The following is a 14,150-nucleotide window of genomic DNA, read 5'->3' as shown; positions in this document are numbered from 1 at the left end:
ACCCATGTCTATCCCTGGAGTTCCTGTCAGGGTGGCATTGTCCTGGGCTGGTGTCACAATTTACCTCCCTCCCAGGAGTGGATAAACAAGAGGTTTGGACCTTATATTGAGTGCCTGGTTTTTGTTAGGTACTTCACATGGGTTATTTTCTTTAATCCTCACAGCAGCCCTATGCGTAGGGGATACTTCCCACACTTTGTAGTTGAAGAACCTAAGGCTGAGTGAGATCCAGTAATTTGCCCAAGGTCACGCTAGTAGTATGCGGAAGATTCAAAATTTGAAAACACATGTTAGATTCCAGAGCCTTCTTCTTTCAGTGAACCATGCTACTTCCTAGCTTAGAATAGTTGAAAGAAGCTCAGCATCCCTGGTTTTTTGCTTTTTGTTTTTAATTTTTAAAAATAAATTTATTTAAAAAAAAATAGACAAAAAAATAAATTTATTTATTATTTATTTTTTGGCTGTGTTGGGTCTTTGTTGCTGCACACGGGCTTTCTCTAGTTGCGGCGAGCGGGGGCTACTCTTCGTTACGGTGTGCGAGCTCCTCATTGCTGTGGCTTCTCTTGTTGCGGAGCATGGGCTCTAGGCGCTGGGGCTTCAGTAGTTGTGGCACGTGGGCTTCAGTAGTTGTGGCTCATGGGCCCTAGAGCACAGGCTCAGTAGTTGTGGCGCACGAGCTTAATTGCTGCGCGGCATGTGGCATCTTCCCGGACCAGGGCTCGAACCCATGTCCCCTGCATTGGCACGTGGATTCTTAACCACTGTGCCACCAGGGAAGTCCCCTGTTTTTCTAGATATAATTGACATATAACATATTAGTTTCAGGTATACAACATAATGATTCGATATGTTTGATGTATATATTGTGTAATGATCACCACAATAAGTCTAAGTAAATTACACCCATCACTGTACATAGTTAAAATTTGTTTTTTCTTGTGATAAGAACTTTTAAGATCTACTCTCTTAGTAACTTTCAAATAAACAGTACAGTATTAACTGTAGTTGCCATGCTGTACATTACATCCCCATGGCTTATTTATTTTATAACTGGGAGTTTGTACATTTTGACATTTTGCTCCCCCCACCCTCCGCCAGCTACCTGCCTCTAGCAACCACCAATCTGTTCTCTGTATCTATGAATTGTTTCTTGTTTGTTTGTTTTTTAGAGTCCACATGTAAATGAGATCATATGATATTTGTCTTTCTCTGTCTGACTCATTTCACTCAGCATAATGCCCTCAGTGTCCATCCATATTGTCACTAATGGAAAGATTTCCTTTTTTATGGCTGAATGAGTATATCTATGTATCTGTGTGTATACGTGTGTGTGTGTATGTATATGTATAATCTCACATCTTCTTTATCCATTCATCCATCAGTAGACACTTAGGTTGTTTCCATGTCTTGGCTACTGTAAATAATGCTGCATTGAACATGGGGGTGCATTATATTTTCAAGTTAGTATTTTCATTTCTTTTGGATAAATACCCAGAAGTGGAATTGCTGGATCATTTGGTAGTTCTATTTTTTATTTTTAAATATTTATTTATTTATTTAGGCCATGCCATGCGGCTTGTGGGATCTTAGTTCCGTGACCAGGGATCCATCCAGGCCGTTGGCAGTGAAGGTGCAGAGTTCTAACCACTGGACTGTCAGGGAATTCCCAGTAGTTCTATTTTTAATTTTTTGAGGAACCTCTATACAGTTTTTCATAGTGGCTGCACTGATAGTGTACGTGAGTTCCCTGTTCTCCACATCCTCACCAACACTTATTCTTGTCTTTTTGATAATAGCTATTCTAACAGGTGTAAGGTAGTACCTTGTGGTTTTGATTTGCATTTGCCTGATGGATAGTGATGTTGAGCACCTTTTCATGTACCTGTATCTTCTTTGGAAAAATGTCTATTCAGATCCTCTGCCCATTTATTAATCAGATTGGGTTTTTTGTTGTTTGTTTGTTTGTAGGTTGTTTTTTGTTTTGGGGTTTTTTTGTTTGTTTGTTTGCTATTGAATTGTATGAGTTCTTTATATATTTTGGATATTAACCCCTTATCAGATATATGATTTGAAAATATTTTCTCCCATTCCGTAGTTTCCCTTTTCATTTTGTTGATGGTTTCCTTTGCTGTGCAGAAGCTTTTTAGTTTGATGTAGTCCCACTTGTTTATTTTTTGCTTTTGTTGCTTTTGCTTTTGCTCTCAAATCCAAAAAAAAAATCATTGCCAGGACCAACGTTAAGGAGCTTATTACTCCCTATGTTTCCTTTTTGGAATTTTATAATTTCAGGTCTTACATTCAAGTCTTTAATCCATTTTGAGTTAATTTTTGTGTATGGTGTAAGACAGCGATCCAGTTTCATTCTTTTGCATGTGGCAAAATGCAAAATGGGGAATGCAGTTTCCCCAACACCAATTTTTATTTTTTAAAATTTTATTGGGGAAAATTTTTTTATTGGAGTATAGCTGATTTACAATGTTGTGTTAGTTTCAGGTGTACAGCAAAGTGATTCAGTTATACATATACATATATTCATTCTTTTTCAGATTCTCTACCCATATAGATTATTACAGAATATTGAGTAGAGTTCCCTGTGCTATACAGTAGGTCCTTGTTGGTTATCTATTTTATATACAGCAGTGTGTGTATGTTAATCCCAAGCTCCTAATTTATCCCTCCCCTCCCCGCAACACCATTTATTGAAGAGACTGTTCTTTTCCCATTGCATATTCTTGGCTTCTTTGTCCTTTCCCCATTACATAGTCTTGGCTCCTTTGTTGTAAATTAGTTGACCGTGTATGTGTGGGTTTATTTCTGGGCTATTCTGTTCCATTGATCAAGGTGTCTGTTTCTATGCCAATACCATACAGTTTTGATTACTGTAACTTTGTAAATAGTTTGAAATCAGGACATGTGATGCCTCTAGCTTTGTTCTTCTTTCTCAAGATTGCTTTGCCTATTTGGGGTCTTTTGTGGGTCCATACAAATTTTAGGATTTTTTTTTTCCTGTGAAAATGCCATTGGAATTTTGATAGGGATTGCATTGAATCCATAGATTGCTTTGGGTAGTAAAGACATTTAAACAATATTAATTCTTCCACACCATGAGCATGGAATATCTTTCCTCTTATTTGGTCTTCTTCAACTTCTTTCATCATTGTCTTTTTGTTTTCAGTGTACAGATCTTTCACCTCCTTGGCTAAATTTATTTTTAGGTATTTTATTCTTTTTGATGAAATTGTAAATGGGATTGTTTTCTTAATTTCTCTTTCTGATCATCCATTGTTAGTGCCTAGAAATGCAAGAGACTTTTGTGTATTGATTTTGTATCCTGCCACTTTACTGAATTCTTTTGTTCTAACAGGTTTTTTGGTGGACCCTTTAGGGTTTTCTATATATATAATATGTCATCTGCAAATAGTGACAGTTTTACTTCTTCCTTTTTGATTTGGATGCTTTTTATTTCTTTTCCTTGCCTAATTGCTCTGGCTAAAACTTCCAATACTATGGTGAATAAAAGAGGGTAGAGTAGGCATCCTTGTCTTGTTTCTGATTCTTAGAGGAAAAGCTTTCAGCTTTTCACCATGGAGTATGATATTAGCTGTGGACTTGTCATATATGGCCTTTATTAAGTTGAAGTATATTCCCTCTATACCCACTTTGTTGAGAGTTTTTATCGTAAATGGATGTTGAATTTTGTTAAATGCCTTTTCTGCATCTCTTGAGATGATCATAAGATGTTTATCTTTCATTTTGTTAATATAGTGTATCACATTAATTGATTTGTGGATGTTGAACTATCCTTGCATCCCTAGAATAAATCCCACTTGATCATTGTGTATGATCCTTTAATGTACATATTATTGTTTAATTCTGTTTGCTAATATTTTGTTGTCAATTTTTGCATCAGTGTTCATAGGGGTGTTGGCCTATAATTTTCTTTTCTTGTGGCATCCTTGTCTGGTTTTGGTATCAGGGCAATAAATGCTGGCCTTGCAAAGGTAGTTTGGAAATGTGTCCTCCTCTTCTATTCTTTGCAGGAGTGAGAAAGATTAGTATTAATTCTTCTTTATTTTTTTTTTAAACTTTTAAAAATTTATTTAAACAAAATTTTTTTTTAATTTTAATTTTTTAATTTTTGGCTGTGTTCGGTCTTCGTTGCTGTGCGCGGGCTTTCTTTAGTTTTGGTGAGTGGGGGCTACTCTTTGTTGCAGTGTGCAGGCTTCTCATTGAGGTGGCTTCTCTTGTGGAACACGGGCTCTAGGCACACAGGCTTCAGTAGTTGTGGCATACGGGCTCAGTAGTTGTGGCTCACGGGCTCTAGAGTGCAGGCTCAGTAGTTGTGGCGCATGGGCTTAGCTGCTCTGCGGCATGTGGTATCTTCCTGGACCAGAGATTGAACCCATGTCCCCTGCATTGGCAGGTGGATTCTTAACCACTGCGCCACCAGGGAAGTCCCTAATTCTTCTTTAAATGTTTGGTAGAATTCACCAGTGAAGCTGTCTGGTCCTGAACTTTTGTTTATTGGGAGATTTTTATTTACTGATTCAATCTCCTTACTGGCAATTGGTCTGTTCAGATTTTATGTTTCTTCATTATTCAGTCTTGGTAGGTTGTATGTTTCTGTGAATTTATCCATTTCTTCTAGGTTGTCCAATTTTTTGGCATATAATTGTTCAGAGTAGTCTCATGATCCTTTGTACTTCTGTGATATCAATTATAATGGCTCATATTTCATTTCTGATTTTATTTATTTGAGTCCCCTCTTTTTTCTTGGGGAGTCTAGCTAAAAATTCGTCTGTCTTGTTATCTTTTCAAAAAAAACAGATCTTGCTTTCATTGATATTTCTTTGAACCATTGGTTGTTTGGTAGCATGTTGTTTAATCTCCACATATTTGAATTTTCCAGTTCCCTTCTTGTAATTATTTCTAGTTTCATGCCATTGTGGTCAGAAAAGATGCTTGATATGATTTCGGTCTTCTTAAATTTATTGACTTGTTTTGTGGCCTAATATATGATCTGTCCTGCAGAATGTTCCATGTGTGCTTGAGAAGAATGTGTATTCTGTTGCTTTTTTTTTTCTTTTAATTTATTTATTTAATTTATTTATTTTTGGCTGCATTGGGTCTTTGTTGCTGCGTGCGGGCTTTCTCTAGTTGCGGCGAGTGGGGGCTATTCTTCGTTGTGGTGCGTGGGCTTCTCATTGCAGTGGCTTCTCTTGTTGCAGAGCACGGGCTCTAGGCACATGGGCTTCAGTAGTTGTAGCATGCGGGCTCAGTAGTTTTGGCTCACAGGCTCTAGAGCTCAGGCTCAGTAGTTGTGGCGCATGGGCTTAGTTGCTCCGTGGCATGTGGGATCTTCCCGGACCAGGGCTCGAACCTGTGTCCCCTGCATTGGCAGGTGGATTCTTAACCACTACGCCACCAGGGAAGCCCCTATTCTGTTGCTTTTGGGTGGAGTGTTATATATATGTCTGTTAAGTCCATCTGAGCTAATGTGTCATTTAAGGCCAATGTTTCCTTATTGATATGCTGTCTGGATGATCTATCCATTGATAAAAGAGGGGTATTAAAATCCTCTACTATCATTGTATTGCTGTCTATGTCTCCCTTTAGGTCTGTTAATATTTGCTTTATATATTTCGGTGCTACTGTGTTACGTGCATAAACATTTACAGATGTTATATCCTCTTGATGGGTTGACTCTTTTATCATTATGTAATGACCTTCTTTGTCTCTTATTACAGCCTTTGTCTTAAAGCCTATTTTGTCTGATATAAGTATAGCTGCCCCAGCTTTTTTTGGTTTTCATTTGCTTGAAATATCTTTTTCCATCCCTTCACTTTCAGTCTGTGTGTGTCCTTACATCTGAAGTGAGTCTCTTGTAGGCAGCATATAGATGGGTCTTGGGGTTTGTTTGTTTGTTTTTGGCTGCATCGGGTCTTAGTTGTGGCACACAGGATCTTCACTGAGGCATGTGGGATCTTTCGTTGCAGCGTGCAGCCTTTTTGTTGTGGTGCGTGGGCTTCTCTGTAGTTGTGGTGTGTGGATTTTCTCTTCTCTAGTTGTGGCATGCAGGCTCCAGGGCACGTGGGCGCTGTAGTTGTGGCATGCGGGTTCCAGAGAGCGTGGACTCTGTAACTTGTGGCACGCAGGCTCTAGTTGAGGCGCGTAAGCTCAGTAGTTGTGGTACTCGGGCTTAGTTGTCCTGCAGCATGTGAGATCTTAGTTCCCTGACCAGGGATTGACCTGCATCCCCTGCATTGTAAGGCAGATTCTTTACCACTGGACCACCAGGGAAGTCCCAGCCACTCTGTCTTTTGATTGGAGAATTTAATTTTTTTTTTTTAAACAATCTTTTTCTTGATGTGAAAAGTAATACAAGCTCATTGTGAAAAGTAAATGTCAACTATAACCCTCTCTTTCAGGGATTTTTTTTTTTTTTTTTTTTTTATAATTATTGTTTTGAGACATGGTCCCAGGTCTTTTTTTTTTTTTTTTTTTTTTAAGAAATTCACATTCTTTTATTTATTTATTTATGGCTGTGTTGGGTCTTCGTTTCTGTGCAAGGGCTTTCTCTAGTTGTGGCAAGTGGGGACCACTCTTCATCGTGGTGCGCGGGCCTCTCACCATCGCGGCCTCTCTTGTTGCAGAGCACAGGCTCCAGACGCGCAGGCTCAGTAATTGTGGCTCACGGGCCCAGTTGTTCCGTGGCATGTGGGATCTTCCCAGACCAGGGCTCGAACCCGTGTCCCCTGCATTGGCAGGCAGATTCTCAACCACTGCGCCACCAGGGAAGCCCCAGGGATATTTTTATATTTTCATTTGGTGAGGGTGAACTCCCTTCTTGGCCTTCTCTGACACCACCCTGGCAAAGGTTTGGGGTGCTTTGTTACAGCTGGTAAGGGTGGAAGTCTAGACTCCCTATTTGGCCTTTGATGGCATGGGTGGTGTGGTAGCCACAGTTTTTTCTATGGTGTATGGTTAGAGTAGAGCAGGTATTGTATGAAACAATGATTGCATGGTTTTTCATTGAATGAATTTTCAGTATCATAATGAACGCCTCATTATGTCACAATTTCCTCCTTTGTAAAATGAGGATGATAATAATTTCTACCTCATAGGGATGTGTTAAGAGTTAAGTAAGTTACTATAAGTAAAGCAGTTCAGACAGCTTGCTATGTGGTAAGTGCTAGCTACCATTTTTGTCATTTTGGAATGTAGATGATTTCTGACTTTCTCTTTTATAAATAGTGCTATAAATGAACAGCAATGTTTATTAATACTGTATAAATTTCTAAGTATTTCTTTAGAATAGGCTCTTAGAAGAGGGCTTGCTGGATCAAAGGGTCTGCACTTTTCAAAGCTTCCTGATATATAGTGCCCGATTGCTTTCCAGAATCATTGTGTTGGGAATTCCTTGGTAGTCCAATGCTAGGGCTCCATGTTTCCACTGCAGGGGGCACGGGTTCAATCCCTGGTCAGGGAACTAAGATCCCGCAAGCCATGCAGTACAGCCAAAAAAAAAAAAAAAAACCAGGCTCATGGTGTCAATTTACATATTCACCATAAAGCCACCAACATTAAATACCATCCTTGTTTTCCTTGTTGTCAACTGAGAGGTGAAAAGGGCCTAATTTTTGTGTGTGAGGCTGAAAATTTTTCATGTTTTTTTTAACCATGATTTTATTTTATTTTATTTTTTAAATTTATTTACTTATTATTTATTTATTTATTTAGGCTGCATTGGGTCTTTGTTGCTGCGCACAGGCTTTTTCTAGTTGCGGCGAGCAGGGCCTACTCTTCATTGTGGTGCATGGGCTTCTCATTGAGGTGGCTTCTCTTGTTGCGAAGCACAGACTCTAGGCGTGTGGGCTTCAGTAGTTGTGGCACGCGGGCTCAGTAGTTGTGGCACATAGGCTTAGTTGCTCTGCAGCATGTGGAATCTTCCTGGACCCGGGATCGAACTTGTGTCCCCTGCATTGGCAGGCAGATTCTTAACCACTGCGCAACCAGGGAAGTCCCTCATGTTTTTCTTTTTAATTAATTTTTATTGGAGTATAGTTGCTTTATAATGTTGTGTTAGTTTCTTGCTGTACAGCAAAGTGAATCAGTCATACATATACATATAGCCACTTTTTTAGATTTCCTTCCCATTTAGGTCACCACAGAGCATTGAGTAGAGTTCCTTGTGCTATACAATAGGTTCTCGTTAGTTATCTGTTTTATACATAGTAGTGTATATATGTCAGTTTCAATCTCCCAATTCATCCCACCCTTCCTTTCCCCACTTGGTAACCATAAATTTATTCCCTACATCTGTGACTCTATTTCTGCTTTGCAAATAAATTCATCTCTACAATTTTTCTAGATTCGACATACAAGTGATATTATATGATATTTGTTTTTCTCTTTCTGACTTACTTCACTCTATATGACAATCTCTAGGTCCATCCACATCTCTGCAAATGGCACTATTTCATTCCTTTTATGGCTGAGTAATATTCCATTGTATATATGTACCACATCTTCTTTAGCCGTTCCTCTGTCAATGCACATTTAGGTTGCTTCTGTGTCCTGGCTATTGTAAGCAGTGCTGCAATGAACATCGGGGTGCATGCATCCTTTCGAATTATGGTTTTCTCTGGATATATGCCTAGGAGTGGGATTGCTGGGTCATATGGTAGCTCTATTTTTAGTTTTTTAAGGAACCTCCGTATTGTTCTCCATAGTGGTTGTACCAATTTACATTCCCACAACAGTGTAGGAGGGTTCCCTTTTCTCCACACTCTCTCCAGCATTTATTGTTTGTAGATTTTTTTATGATGGCCATTTTGACCTATGTGAGGTGATACCTCATTGTAGTTTTGATTTGCATTTCTCTAGTAACTAGTGATGTTGAGCATTTTTTCATGTGTTTGTTGGCTATCTGTATGTCTTCTTTGGAGAAATGTCTATTTAGGTCTTCCGCCCGTTTTTTGATTGGGTCATTTGTTTTTTTGATATTGAGCTGCATGAGCTGTTTGTATATTTTGGAAATTAATCCCTTGTCAGTTGCTTTGTTTGCAAATATTTTCTCCCATTCTGAGGGTTTTCTATTCATTTTGTTTATTGTTTCCTTTGCTGTGCACATTTTTCATGTTATTAACCATTTATATTCTATGAATTGTTTCTTCATGTTCTCTCTGTTTTCTTGTAGTTTGTCTTTTTCTTGCTTGTCTTTTTCTGCATGATTTCTATGCATAGTGAAGACTGTGTTCTGTGTCATATTTCATGCAGATACTTCTCTCTGTTATCATTTCCTTCATCTTTTAATTTTGTCTATGATTTTTTTTTTGTCTATGATTTTTTACTTAGAGAAATTAAAATTTTTTCATTTGTAAATCCATTCATTTTGTGTAAGTATGCATGTGTGTGTGCATGCACGTGTGATTCCTTCCCTTGTTTTAATGCTTAGGAATTTCTTCCCCATCCTAAAAGCAGATTAAAAGTCCCATCATGGGTCCCGGGTGGCGCAGTGGTTGAGAATCTGCCTGCCAATGCAGGGGACACGGGTTCGAGCCCTGGTCTGGCAGGATCCCACGTGCCACGGAGCAACTAGGCCTGTGAGCCACAACTACTGAGCCTGCGCGTCTGGAGCCTGTGCTCCGCAACAAGAGAGGCCGCGATAGTGAGAGGCCCGCGCACCACGATGAAGAGTGGCCCCCGCTTGCCACAACTACAGAAAGCCCTCGCACAGAAACGAAGACCCAACACAGCTAAAAATAAATAAATAAATAAATAAATAAAATAAAATAAAATAAGGTACCGCTTACTTTTTTTTTTTAATTTAATTTTATTTATTATTTATTTATCTATTCATGGCTGTGTTGGGTCTTCGTTTCTGTGCGAGGGCTTCCTCTAGTGGCAGCAAGCGGGGGCCACTCTTCATTGCGGTGCGCGGGCCTCTCACTATCGCGGCCTCTCTTGTTGCGGAGCACAGGTTCCAGACGCGCAGGCTCAGCAATTGTGGCTCACGGGCCCAGCCGCTCCACGGCATGTGGGATCTTCCCAGACCAGGGCTCGAACCCGTGTCCCCCGCATTGGCAGGCAGATTCTCAACCACTGCGCCACCAGGGAAGCCCGGTACCACTTACTTTTAAAAAAAAAAAAAAAGGTCCCATCATTTTCTTTCTTTACCATCATTTTCTTTCTTTAGGTTCTTTTAGTTTCTTTTTTTGTATTTAGTTTTTTTATCTATCTGGAATTATTTTGGTATATGGTTTGAGATGAAGAGCTAAAAACTTTTTTTTTTCACTCAGTGTATTGGATTTTAGTAATACTTTTTACTATACATTGAATTTTTATATTTATTACTATTTGTTTCTTGGCCATGCTTATATGTTCCATTAATCTTGCCTTTGTGCTTTATGATAAACTTTGATTAGCTCACAGAGAACTTTGAGGTTCAAGTTCTTTGGGCTTGGAGACCCCAAATGCCTCCTCAGTCATTCATCCTGGTTCATTACTTTTGAACTCAGAAGGCTCTCCACATCTGGCCCTGCTCATATGCACTGTGGGGCTTTCTCTTCTAATTGTTCTACTCTTTGTTTTATGAATCACACATACCTTATGAATCACGTTAACTTTCTTGTACTTTCAGTATCATACCTGAGTTAACTTTAATCTTTTTCTCCTCTTCTCGGCCCAGTTTGCATTTCTTTGCCTACATGTATGCTCTCATTCCCTAGCATTTCTTCACCCCAAGTTTGTGTGTTAAAACTTGTTTGTATGAATTTATTCTTTTCCTGGTTTTCTTCTATTCCTTTTCTTTGGTTGAATTTTTTTTTTTAATTAACCAAAATATTCTTTGACAAAAACATTATTTTTATTCCCATGTTTTATTGCAACCATGTCTCTCCTTTTTCATGTCTTTTTCTGTTCTCAGTACTTATTCCTCAGTAAAGGAAAACATTTCTTCTCTAAGCTTGTCTGGGGCTTGAAGAGAAGTTGGGCTCTTCCACATCCTCTGTCTTGAATGCCCTTTCTGGCTCTGCTTGGAGAACTGTTACTCACCTTTCAGATCCAGCTCAGATATTGCCTCCTCTCTGAGGCCCTCAGGGCTAAAATTAGCCACTCTTTTCTCTTTGTTTCCATTCTTAGGGCCCTCTCTTACAGGCATCTTACAACCTCAGTGTAATTCATTGTTTTCATAGCCATCTTCCTTGCTAAGCAGTGTCCTTTCTCTTCAGTCTCAGGGAAATTCCTGACTTTCCTCTGTATCCCCAGCTCCAGCTCAGCCCCTCCATATCCTAGCTGCTCCATGAGTGGACCTGGGAGGTGGGGTAGATTCGGTGCTGTACTGAAGGGCTCTCGGCGAGCTCCCCTCCTACCCTTAGACATTCCTCTCTAAAAATGAATACCAGCCTGACCTTGACCTTCTGGCCTCACCTCTCCCCCTACTCATGAGACTGGTAAATTTTTCCAATAGGATCTTGAAACACAGAATGTTCAACCTCTTTCACCTTTAAAGGGTGATTTGGAAATGGAGGCCCAGTAAGCCCTTGAGGGAATAGGGGTCCAGGATACATCAAGTTGATTGGGGCAGTTGTGTTTGGTTGTAGATGTTGGGAGTGTGGGAGGCTGGAGGGGTGGGGGTAAGATGGGGGTCCACCCATACAGGGAGTGAGGTGACCTAGGTCCAGTTGTACTATTACTTCAAATAAAGTCTGATGAGACTGTTAAAGACATATGTCAAAGGAACACATTCTGGAAAGAGAATTGATAAGGAAGCAAATTAATATATGTAGATTATTTCCCATTATTATATACTTAGTTTTTTTGCTTGAACAGTTTTGTTTTCCTGTTTAAGTGAAAAAAACCCCACCAATCTTCTGATATAGAACATCTAAAATGAATTATAAAACACAAAACAATATTTAATATCATTCGTTTAGGATAAAAATCTGTATTCTTTAAAAAAAGAAGAGAAAATGAAGAATGTACTACTACCCAGCACCGCCATGCTTCTTTTATTTTTCTTTCGTACTATTCCTTCTTAGCTCCTCTCTCCCTTTTACTGTCCCTCTTAGATTTACAAAAAAGAACATGTAACTCTTTAAAAGAGCCCCATGATATAAAAGAAACCATCTTCCACAAAATCCTCCAATATCAGTAGTGCATGGCTGCTAATCCTGGTCCTGAGGAAGCTCATTCCGAGGGCAGTGTTACAAATTGAGGCAATAGACACCCTCTTCTCCCTTCCTCTTCGTCTCAACCAGTTCAGAGAAAGGGCCTGGGATCAGAGAGAGAGAGGTGGGGGTGGAGAGGCAGAAACAAGACCCCAAAGACCCCAAAACAAGACCCCAAATCATTTGTTGGAATGATCAAGGGGGAAGGTTTAGAAGGACACCCACCATCCAGTTAACACAGGAACCTTGGAGCGAGGGCTGGGGAAATGGGGAAAGAACATTAGCTTTTTAGCCCTCTCTTTATATATTTTTTGTATTGTTTTACTTTTTGAAAAAACAAATAAAGGACCCTTAAATGTAAAGAATATATAATAAAGGCTTGGTTTAAAATAAAAAGAAATAAGGCCCTGGGCATAATGGAGAAAGGAAAAGAAAGAGTAAAAGGGAGAAAAGATGAATGATAAGGTGCCTAAAGAGTAAAGATGAATATTCCAAGTGTGAGACTATATATAAAACTATCACCTCCCCTTCCCTTATTATTATTTCTTAATAGTGAAAAAAGCTAGATTTTGTTATTGTTGTCATTTCTTTTTAATGGTGAAGACCTAAGCTGGGGTGGGAGGTGAACGTAGGTGGGCAGTTGGGAAGGTTGGGGAGCAGGGAAGCACATCTACACCCTCTCTGCTCAAAGCCTGTCCTGGGAGTGGTTCCTGCTTCCTCAGGCTCAGCCAGGAGAGCTAGATGGGCTTGGTTGCCCTGGCAGGTGGAGATGTGGTTCTAGCCGTGGCCCAGCAGGTGGCAGCACACCCCAGAGGTCCTGGGCTAGGTGGCTCCTGGCCCTCCTTAGCTCTGGAGGTGGGAGTGGAGTTAGGCACCTGCCCGCAGGCCCTCCCCTGGGGGTGCTGGCTGCTTGCCTCCGAAGCCCCTTGTTTAGCACACTTTGGATAGAAGTGTTTATTGGTTCCCTCTGGGAAGCCTGGGGAGCCAGTCTTCTTAGCTACTGGTAGAGGTTCTGGTCTAGAGGCTCCTCCTCCCAGGAGGTTTGAGCAGTAGGTAAGGTGTGCAGGCAGAACTGAGAGCAAGGCCTCAGGAAGCAGAGGGTAGCTTCTGGGATTTTGTGCTCTGCCTTCCCTTATGTGTGGGGAATATATAAAAGAGAATCTTGGTGGCTATGTTTGCTTATTTTTACTAATATAAGAAATAAAACATGTTCTTTTTAATACAGAGAGGTGCAAAGATAACAACTAAAAAAGGACCATAGCCTCGCCACCAAGATAACCCGTTATCAATAAAAAAGATAATAAAGTAAGACTTATTTAAGGTTTGAAAATTTGAACTACAGAAAAGTATAAAATGAGAATAAATGTTTCCTTCCTCTCCACTTTCAGCTTCTTTCCAAAGGAAACCACAAGTTTCATATGATTGCTTTGAGGAAAGAGAAGAAGAGAAAACAAGGGCTGTGCACATGCCCGAGTGTCTCTAACTATTTACATTTCTTTTACTTTCTTGTTTATTTTCAACCCCAAAATGATCATTGTATATACTAAGCCTTGTTTTTTTCATGCACCATACCTTGAAGATATTTCTTTCTTTTTTTTAAGTTGAGGTATAATTGGCACATTTTGTACAACATGATTTGCTATTTGTTACCATACATTGTTATGATTTTTTTTTCTTGTGATGAGGACTTGAAGATCTTTCTAGACAACACATACAGACTTCTGTCTATGGTAATTTTTTTAATGGGTCTCTCTGTTGTTGGAGATTTTGGTTGGCTCCACTTTGGGGTAATATAAACTATGTTTTAGTGGACATCCTTGCATATTTATTTTGGCATGCTTCTACAAGTCCAAATTCCAGAGTAAGTCAAAGGGAAAGTACATTTTAAATTTTGATGGCTAAATTTCCCTCCAGAAAGGTTGCCCTGGTTTACATTACATTACACCATGAGTGTTTGAGAGTGCCTGTTTCCGGGTGGCT

At 39.7% G+C, this 14,150-nt stretch overlaps 1 protein-coding gene across 3 annotated transcripts in view; it reads left to right on the top strand.

Annotated features, from left to right (window-relative positions):
• The window catches only part of DNAJC17 (DnaJ heat shock protein family (Hsp40) member C17), a 38,324-nt gene that overhangs the window by 13,115 nt on the left and 11,059 nt on the right, over positions 1–14,150 (top strand). The gene's annotated exons all lie outside the window — the stretch shown is intronic.

Source organism: Balaenoptera physalus (genome assembly GCF_965194825.1).
Source record: "Balaenoptera physalus genome assembly, chromosome: 2".
NCBI lineage: Eukaryota > Metazoa > Chordata > Mammalia > Artiodactyla > Balaenopteridae > Balaenoptera > Balaenoptera physalus.
This window is presented reverse-complemented; position numbering and strand designations above follow the sequence as displayed.